We start from the raw sequence: 10,957 nt of genomic DNA on the forward strand, positions 1-10,957 counted from the left end.
GTGAAACTCATTGTAAGCAACGACATGTTAAGCATGCAAAAGCTGAGGCAGGTGGTTGTTGAGCATGCAATCGAAAATGGTGAGAATGAAAAGAATGCAAAGTTTGTGGGATGGTATGTAAATTAGAAAAGAATGCAAGCATCTCAAACTAATAAAGTTGCAAAGGCAGATTATGGAATGGCTCGTCATGCGACATTCGTTGACTGGACCAAGCATTCATGTGCTGAGGGATTGTGTTGCTATCGAAGGGCTCTGGCTTAAGCCTTAAACTATTACCCAATCCCAATGGCTTTAAGGGTTCTTTATTCTCAAAGCTTCATCTCTCTTGTTCAAGCCTCATGACCATTCTTGAAACAGTCCCGGAAACCATTCCTTGCAAAAAACACAAAATAAAAAGTAGGCATGTCTTGATGATTTGCCAAAATTGTGTGGCTCAACCGCAAATACACGACGATTCTTGAAACAGGACCTGAAACCATTCTAATTACTTTTGAGTGAGACCTTGATGGTACTCCATACACTCGTATTATATCATGGTACTCCGTTATTTAATATATTCAATATATGTTTTATATATAATTTATTTATATTTCAAGCGTTTGGATCAATTGACACAAAATTATTCTTTAGATTAAACAGATTTTAGAAATTTAACAACGTTAAATCCAAGTGAACGTTATTAGTCTTTGTTTAGACCATTAAATGAATGGTGGGTTGAAAGAATAAGAGAATCAGGATCAAACTGCAAGACTATTAAATTATTAAATCAAATTTTTTGTTTTTCAATTGACATGATAACTTAAATTCTAATTCGATTCATACTTAAAAATCAACTCAATTACTCAGGTTGATTCAAATAATTCGAAATTTTAAAAGAATATATCTTTTTCAAATCAACTGGAATTTCGTTCACCATTATTTCACCATTATTTATGAATCAACATCAATCTTTAAACCCAATTTGGGCCCAATCCATTCAATCTCCCATTGAATCTTCAACAAAACCAAACTATCCAGGACCATTTGGTTCGTAAAAAAGATCATTTATCAAGGAAAATACTTTTTTGTATTGTATTCTTAAGTTTGATTTACGGAAAAGATTATTATCCGGTAATAATCTTTTCTCAATAATATCATTTTTGTCAAAATGGTAGGAATGTCATTATCTCTAAATTTTTAAGTATTACACAATTTCCACTATTTTGGACAAAAACACCCCTAAAATAATAAATTCTTTTTATAATTATAATTCTTAATTATTATTCTTTGTACTTTACTCAAAATTATAAACATAATATTAATATACAAAGAGTTTGATTTAATAAAATATTAATAAATTTGAGTAGTTAAAATTATTTTATATTTTTAATATTTAATATATTAATTATTTATAATTTTATGAGTTTCAAAAATGATATTATTATGAAAATGTAATTATTTAAAATAATATATAACTTTAATTTATTAAAATTTGGATCTTGTATATTGAAAAATAATATTTTTGTCCACTCAAGATCATAATATTACTTTTCATATTATATTATATTTTATATAAATAAATATGATACTTATAAAAATTATTTAAAAAAATAAATTTAATATACTAATTATATTAATTATATATTAAATATATTTTTTTTAAAACGAGATAGTATAACAATGAAAGTGTTTATATAAATTTTCTTTCAAATAATTATAATTTAATATTTTTCGACTCAAAATACCAGTAAATTTTTATTCAATAAAATAAATTGCCAGTTCCAAGGACAATCCAACTGTCCAGCAATAAAGGAATTAAACTAAACTAAGGTACTAGTTGTCTTCTAATAGGAAGTCTCACGTGTTGTAGTCTTGATATACGGTTAATGAAAGATATTATTAATTTTATTATTATATTTTAATATTTTATATAAAAATTTATCTAAAACATTATTATTTCTACCAGTTTTGTTATTATTGAATATTTTACCAGTTTTGTTAATATATCCAATTAAATATTACCTAAAATATTATTTTTTTTCTACTAATTTTATTATTATTTGACACTTTAAAAAATATTAATCTTTTAGATAAAAACAATAATATTTTATATATTTTATACTAAAAATATTAAAAAAATAATAAAATCAATAACGACTTTTGTTAGTTAGTGGCATATTAAAGTTGTCGGATGGTAAAACTTTCCGTATTCTACTAACGAAAACAAATCGGCAAAGACAAAACAATAAGGGTGTTCAAATCCAATCCGACCCAAAAAAATAATCGATAATCGAAAAAAACCGAAACTGATTTAGTGTGTTTGTTTTTTTTTAGAAAACCGATAGGTTCGGTTCGGTTTCGGTTTGAAAATCTAAAACCGATCCAAACCGAACCGAACCAATAGTGTTAGCTATCTCCATGCGACACCGTTTCAAGTTTTGTGTAAAAACTGAAACCCTAACCTATTTTCCCAATTTTCTTCACGTCTCCGCCTCTTCTCATCCTATTCCCTTTCCTCTATCCTTTGACCCTTTGAACAGAAAGTCAAGTGGCTGATTTGCGACAATAGATTTTCCTTCTTTGGTTTTCTTTCAGCATTGTACTTTGTTTTCTTTCAGCATTGCACTTTGTTTTCCTTCTGTTTTGCTTAATGCAGTTAATTGCTAACCACTTTATTTTTCGATTGCAGTTTGGGCTGAGTAATTTTCTTGTTTGTTTTCCGGGAAAACTCAAGAAAATGCTCTTCTGATTGATCGTTGTTTCAGCAAAAGGTGAGCCAAGTACAGTTCTTTTCATATTTTCATACTGGAATTTCCCCACTTGTTCTGCTTTCTAATTGTCTTTTCATACTTGTCGAAATTTGAGTTTAAGGATGTGGTTTTAGATTGCATGCAAGTGCCTGTTAATGGATCTGGTATTTTGAATTGTTTTATCAATTGCACCTGGTATTTACTAATTTTCGAAATCTGATTGAAAGTTGCTCGATGAAAATTCGAGTCACTCATTCAGTGGGGACTAAGCAGGAAGGTAATGGTTCATAAGGAAAGCTGATAAGCATATCAATGACTATATTTGATTTTAATGTAGTTGATGGGATTGAGAAGAAAACAGTACAATAACGTTAAGAGCAAGTTATGGAACAGACAAAATCCAATAGGGAATTCTTCACCCAAAACAGTACAAGAGTCGTTCTGTATGGATAAACTTGATGGAAATTCTGTTCTTGGTGTTAGAACACACAGAGGTTGTCTGGTTTCATTTTTTGTTGTTCAATGTGATGCAAGTGTAAAAATAGAATAATATTAACATGCACATTGTTGGAAAATGCTTGAAGTAACTGATTAGGCGTCTAATTTCTTGAAGTTTCAAAATGTATTTACCAAGTAAAGTTCATTTGAAATGTGCAATTTTTCCTTCTATTAAATGCTACCAGTGAATTTAAGACTGAAAGTTTCCTATCAACCTCATTAAAAATTTTGTTTTTAATTGAGCTCACCATGTCTTCAAGAGTTCTCTTTTGCAAATGAGAGTAAGATACTGTAAGAGCTGCCAGACATACGTATAGGGTTTTGACCACCACTGCCTTGCTTTTGGAAACTGTATTGATACTAGAAATCAATTTGTTTTTGGCAATACATTTTTTAACTAATTTTTTTTTATTTTTCGATACCTTCTTAATCTGTTCTTACCATGCAAATAACCCTTTGTTTATAAGATTATTCTTAACTAAATATTATCCTCCTTTGTGATTGATGTTTTTATGTCATCATGGGCAATAACAGAATTTTGAAAAATTAGAATTCAAAAACCGCACAAATCCAAACCGAATCACACCGCATTTAATCGGATCGGATCGAATCGATTTTTTTTAGAAACATCCAAACCGATCCAAACCGCAAAAAATTATACTTTAAGATCGGATGAATTTTTAGCCAAAAACCGATCCAAACCGACCGCGAACACCCTACAAAACAAAGTGGCAAAGTAAATAGAAATAGAAAACCCAAAAACAAAAATTATTTCTAACCGGCCTTTCTTCTCCCTGGAAATATGAATCAATGATCGAGCCACCTGGGAGAATAAAAAATCAAAATAAAATCAAGCCTCTACAATCAAAGTATTGACCTCCGGTGCATCTAAGGAGGTTCAATCCACCGTTTATCTTTCACAGCTTGCGCTATCACTCGTCGGGGGCTTCTTCAACCCAATATCTATCTTCGACGCCAACAAAGGAGTCCGCCGCAAGTAGGTGAGCAGCTTCATTACCATATAGATGCCAGATGCTTCCCCTCCCAGATCACGGTGCGCACCTCCAATAGATTAAGCTCATTTTTCGATAATTTATAGATAATGGATCTTGAGTCTCCTTCAAAGGCAACCACTGTAAAACCTAGATCTATGGAAAGTTGGATCGCATGGATAGCAGCAATGGCTTCGACAGCAAAAGCTGAGGTAATCCTTGTAATTTTTCTCCTAGACGCTCCTAAGATAAAGCCCAAATTATCCCTGATCATAACGCCTGACCGCGCTTCTTTGGTTCCATGTGAGAAACTAGCATCAAAATTTGTTTTGACCCAAGGAGCAGCTGGAGGACGTCATCGAACCTGAAGAGGGGGTGAGATGAGCTTGGAACAAACTTGCACGAACGCGAACTCTTTGCAATAGGCAAGAATACAGGCAGCAATTTCCCACTGTAACAAGACCTTTCCCTCATGGTAAAATTTATTCTGAGCGAACCATATCGCCCAAATAGTAGTTAAAATTTCACCGTCTGTTAACTCTATAATGATAAAAAAAAATCCAACTCATCCACTATTTAATGACCCACTGGAAACCTTGGGGGGCAATGAATCCCTAAGGTTTGCCCTACAGCCCCCGCTAGTGGGCACTCGTGCACCTCATGTTCAACCGACTCCACTGAGTTAGGGCACCTTAGGCAATACGGCTTAGAAGTAACCCGTTTCTGAAAAAGGTTATTCATCCTTGGCACTAGATTACGAATGAATTTCCACCCTTGAATTTTGATTTTACGTTGACAAGAACTCTCCCACAGCCTGTTATACATTGTTAAAGTTTTAGATGAATCCATATCGTTGCTCAACAAAAGTCTATGCCCACTCCTAACAGTATATTGGCCCGACCTTTCTCCACTCCAAAGTAGACTATCAGTCATCCTAATCAAAGGGAGAGGGATATCAAGAATCTGATCGACCTCCTTGTCATTGAAAATTCCTCGCAGGAGATTCTCATTCCACTCATTCTTACCATCAAGCAAAAGATCAGAGACCCACTACACTAAATTCCGTTGTGGTGAAGCAATCTTAGCTGGAGGATATATCGGCAACCAAAAGTCGTTCTAAGCGGAGATGGAGGTTCTCGTTCCCACTCTCCATCGGAGCCCCTTCTCCAATAGTCCACGGGCACTCCAAATACTACATCAAATGTACAACAGCTGAGATCCAAGCCTCGAATTCAAAATGGTAGTCGAGGGTAATATTTAGCTCGAATGATCCAGCTAGCTAATAAAGCCATGTTGCTAAGTCTTGGAATCTCATTCCACCATTCTTCTTTAACTCGCACAAATCCTTCCAAGAACACCAATGAATATCACGCTTTTTCTCTGATTTATGCCACCAAAACCTGGCCATAATCCCTTCTAATTCTGAACATAAGCTTTTGGGCAAAAGAAAACAATTCACTACGAATAAAGGAAGTGCCTAGAGAACTGATTTAATAAATACTTCCTTTCCTCCTTGAGAGAGAAACCTTGAGCTCCAAGAATTAATCCTCGTTAAAAATCTTTCTTTATACTGGACAAATGCCCCCTTCCTATTTTGACTTACTATCGTTGGAAAACCCAAATATTTCTCCGGATTAGTCATACTTCCAACTTCCAAAATTCGGCGAATGTCAGCTCTATGATTCTCAATCACATTCGAGCTAAAAAATACCGGACTTATCAAAATTTATTACCTACCCAGAACATTAGCCATAAATCCGGAGCATATCCTTAATTACACTTGCCACCCTTGCATTCGCCTCTCCAAAAAGAAGGCAATCATCTGCAAAGAGAAGGTGTGTAACCGTATGTGCATACTAGTTAACTTTTACACCTTTTAAACGTCTCGAACTCTCGGCTTGTTGCATAAGCGAGGATAACCCTCCATTGCATAACAAAAATAAGGAAGGGCTAACGGGGTCACCTTGACAAAGACCTCGCTCTGAACTGAACACCTCTTCCACACTACATTTTTCACAACTGCATAGGAGACCGAACAAACACAACGTTTGACTAATGCAATCCAATATTGAGCAAACCCTATTCTAGCCATAATTTCCCACAAATACGACCATTCCACTCGATCATTTGCCTTACTCATATCCAACTTAAGTGCAAAATAACCCATTCGCCCATATCGCTTATTAACAAATGTGTGGAGAAACTCATATGCCAAAATTATATTATCAGTAATCTGACGCCCCGAAACAAATGCACTTTGTGCTTTATCAATAAAAAGATTAAGCAAACTTTGCATTCACATGACAATCATTTTTGAAACGATCTTGAAGATTACATTGCACAAACTAATTGGACGATATTGGGCAAGCTTCGAAGGAGATTTCACCTTTGGAATTAAAACTATATAACTCAGATTAACTGACGCCATATCATACTGTCCCTTAATCAAACCAAGATAGATATTTGTAGTCACCCCGCCAACAACATGCCAAAAACGTTGGTAAAATATATCACCAAGACCATCAGCTCCGGAGGCTTTAAAGGGCCAATACTTTTTACCTCAAATATCACATCCTAATACGTAAACTCCCTCAACAATCTATCATTTATCTCAGTCGAAATAGAAGAGGAAACACCCTCAAGAATTTGATAAGCATCACTACTACAAGTCGACATGATCAACTCCTTGAAATAGCTCATTGCTTCCGTACTAATCCCACTTTCATTCTCTAGACGGTCTTTATTTTTTGTTTCCAGGAATTGGATTCGATTTTGTTTCCTCCTTTGGGTCGCATATTTGTGAAAAAATGCAGTATTGTTATCCCCGTTATGTAACCAATTTGCCCTCGCCCTTTGTTCCCAATAGAGCTCATATTTACTTATCTCCTTGTTTAATTGAAACTTAGTGCCTACTACTTCACCCAATATGTCGGATGTTGGAACCAATTCCTCTAAATCTCGATGCAGCTGTTGAAGACTTTCTACAGTAATATGCTTTTACTTCCTTATCTTTTAAAACCATATATCCATTCCTCCTCGCACATACTCCAATCTATCCAAAAAGAAACCCAAGGAAGACCCCAAAGCCGACAAACCACATGTTGAAAAGTCTTCTCAATCACCAAAAGGTGATAATAAAGAAAGAAAAAAAATCCACCGAAAGTGGAAATTGCTTTAGGTGGCAGAAAATGTTGAATTTTAGACAATGGTAGAATCATAATTTAGTCATTGTAATTTAGGGTATTTATAAATTAGTCCTTAAGTTTCAACTATAAATACCCTAGCTCATTTAGCTTCAAAATCATCCCAAAAACATTCTAATTTTCTTCCAATACTAGAGAGAATTTAGAGAGTTCTTGAGAGTTGTTTTCTCCTTTTTATCAAGAGAGAATTATCATCGTTTTCTCCTTGGTAGATCGAGAGAAGTTGTAATTCCTATTTTCTCATAGTGAAATTCTTCTACCGTTGCCCGTGGTTTTTACCCTATATTATTTAGGGGTTTTCCACGTAAATTTTGTGTCTCTTTTATCTTCAATTTTTTATTTTCTCAAATTATCAGTTGTATTTTTGTTCTATCCGATAGCCGTCTTCCGCAATAATTGGTATCAGAGCCAGATTATAGTGTGTAATATCTGCTTATTATCTTTGTGGTTGCCACCAAAAGGTGGATCCTCCAACATAAGAAAGTAAGAAGGTATTACCCATTCTTTGAAGGTTCCAGAGAACTATTCACGATAGTGAAATAGTGGGCGTTATCCGTAAAAAAAGCTATGGCAACGAAATTTAATATTAAAAAATTCAATGGGAGAAATTTCTCATTGTGAAAATTGAAGATGAAGGCTATCCTGAGGAAAGACGGTTATCTAGCAGCTATCAGTGAAAGGCCGGTGGATTTTATAGATGACAACAAATGGAACGAGATGGATGGGAAAGTTATGGCAAACTTTCATCTAGCATTAGCAGATGAAGTATTGTCAAGCATTAAGGAGAAGAAGACAGCTAAGGAAATATGGGATCATCTCACCAAATTGTACGAGGCCACATCGTTGCACAGTAAAATTTTCCTTAAGAGGAAATTGTATACTCTCTGGATGTCAGAATCTACTTCAGTGATGGAGCACTTAAACACACTAAACACGTTATTTTCTCAGCTTACATCCTTAAGATGTACAATAGGAGAACAAGAACGTGCTGAACTTCTACTTCAAAGTCTATCAGATTCGTATGATCAATTCATCATCAACTTGACAAACAGTAATGTCACCAGTCTAGTCTTCGATGACGTTTGCAGCTGCTATTCTACAAGAAGAAAATCAGCGTAAGAACAAGGAAGACAGACAAGTAAATCTGCAACAAGAAGAAGCGTTAACAACGATGAGAGGGAGATCAACTGAACGTGGCCAAAGCAGCAGTCACAAACATGGTAGATCGAAGTCGAGAAGCAAGAAGAATTTAAAGTGCTAAAACTGTGGAAAGAATGGTCACTTGAAGAAGGATTGTTGGAGTCTAAATAAAAACTCCAATCCACAAGGCAATACTGCAAACACTTCAGATGATAGAGATGCTCTATGCTGTGAAGCATCAACCAACGTGGAAGGTAGAAAGAGATATGCAGACATATGGCTCATTGATTCGGGAGCAACATATCACATGACCTCAAGAAGAGAATGTGTTAGGATTTTCGGAAGCTCGAAACGACAACCGGAACGATTTGCAAAGAGGGGTCGGAACGGTTTTGTGTTTAGGGAGTAAGGAGATTGAAAGATAGAGAATTGCACAGCGATTTATAGTGGTTCGACTTTCTCAAACAAAGTCTACGTCCACTACCTTAGCTCCTCACCAAGGATTTTCCAACAAATTCACTAATTTGTTCTTTCTTTTGAGGATAAAGAGTAACCTTACAAACTCCCTAGTTTTTCCGGGCTAAACTAGAACCTTTCCCTAGCTTTTACACGGGATAAGCTAGAACCTTTCCCCTTTACAAAAGGATAAAATAAGTAAACAAGAAAACCTCTCTAAGGTAGGTGTTTACAAGATTGAGCTCACAAGAACAAAATATTTACAAGAGAAAGATGAAATAAGATTGAAAAACTCTTCTCTTGTGTTTGATTGCTTGGATAATTGTTCTCTTGCTTCTTCAAGTGTCCTTAGCTTGTATTTATAGCTTGGAATGAGTTTGAAGTCGTATCTAGCCGTTGGGGATGTTTTGGAGCCGTTTGGGAATGATTTTTCTACTCAAAAAGGCTGCCCAGAATGGGGGGAATCGGTACCCCTTCATAGGGAATCGATACCCCTTCATAATATTCAAATATTATGACCGTTGGGCTGATGAACAGTGAGGGAATCGGTACCCCCTTGGGGGGAATCGGTTCCCCTTTTACAAACTGGAATTTTTGAGCCTCGGGTTACTGTTCAAATAGTAAATTGCTATTCATAAAAACATTTTTGTGCTCAATTTTAAATTAAAAGAACTTTGAATTATTTTTGTAAATTTTGAATAAATTCAATTAAGTCCAAAAACATTTTGTAAATTCAATTCAAGTCCAAAAACCATTTTGTAAATTCAATTCAAGTCCAAAAACCATTTTGCCTTAAATTGTTATATCGAAACATAGTTTAACAATCTCCCCCTTTTTGATATAACAAAACATTTGAAAAATTGTTTTTGGCAAAACTCCCCCTTAATAAAATGTTTAATGAAAAAGATCCTAGTTGTTGGAAAACATATGAAAATGTTAAGCTCCCCCTTTTTCATTAAGAAATTGAATTTTTTTATTCATTAAGAAATTGAATTTTTTTTTTATTAAGAAATTGAATTTTTCAAACCAAACTTCTCCCCCTTTTTGTTATATTAAAAATAATTCAATCTTTGATGTTCAAAATAACTTTGGAGAGTAAGTAGTAAATTTTACATTTAAAATCATTTGAAAAATCAAAAGCTCCCCCTTAATAAATGCATTCCAATCAAAATTTAGCTTTTAAGAACTTGACACTTAAACAAAATTGAATTTCAACAAAGAATAACAAACAAGTTAGTAGCACATGAAATTCAATTTATCCAAGACTAAAATACTTTATGCAATACCAATTGTTGAAATTTGATATAAATATCAATTGTTAAAATTAAGTGCATTTGCATAAAGTTTTTGAAAAATGTTATGCATTAAAAAAAATTGATATCAATTGTTAAAGAGATATCATTTTCATTTAAACCACATGCATAATCATTTAAATTTAGGTCAAAAATTTTAAAATTTGTAAAATTAAATTATTTGAAAAATTGATATCAATTGTTAGAGAGATATCATTTGCATTAAAACCAATTTTGACCAAAATTTTATTATGATGAACTAAAAATTCTTAAAAATTAATATAACTTTAAAATGTTCATCATAATCATCTTTTCAACATACATGAGATTAAAACAATGATGCATAATCATTTAAAACCAAAACTCATGCATGCTTAAAATCAAATGAGCAACCAAATAACCAAAATTAAAAGCATTAAGCTTAGAGGTTACCCATTCCTTTTTCATGTGTGGCTAGAGCATCTTGAATATCATTATTTTCATCACAATTGCTCCCACACACCTACAAGAGACATTCATTTCGATTTTGGTATCCAAATTGCTTTGGATCCTTGGACGTTAGTTTCAATGCCCCTTGTTCCTTTCGGAACCCATACTTGTCTAATTTTAAAACATTTTCCTTTCTTCAAAGGACAAGTATGTTCCAA

At 34.0% G+C, this 10,957-nt stretch overlaps 1 long non-coding RNA gene across 1 annotated transcript; it reads left to right on the top strand.

The window, feature by feature from the left end:
• Positions 1–4,004: 4,004 nt before the first annotated feature.
• Positions 4,005–4,674, top strand: LOC120135636. Its single transcript, XR_005517275.1, has 3 exons — positions 4,005–4,228; positions 4,327–4,431; positions 4,535–4,674. It is a non-coding gene; the product is annotated as an uncharacterized LOC120135636 (long non-coding RNA).
• Positions 4,675–10,957: the final 6,283 nt, after the last annotated feature.

Source organism: Hibiscus syriacus, unplaced genomic scaffold (assembly GCF_006381635.1).
Source record: "Hibiscus syriacus cultivar Baekdansim isolate YM2019G1 unplaced genomic scaffold, ASM638163v2 tig00110610_pilon, whole genome shotgun sequence".
Classification (NCBI taxonomy): Eukaryota; Viridiplantae; Streptophyta; class Magnoliopsida; order Malvales; family Malvaceae; genus Hibiscus; species Hibiscus syriacus.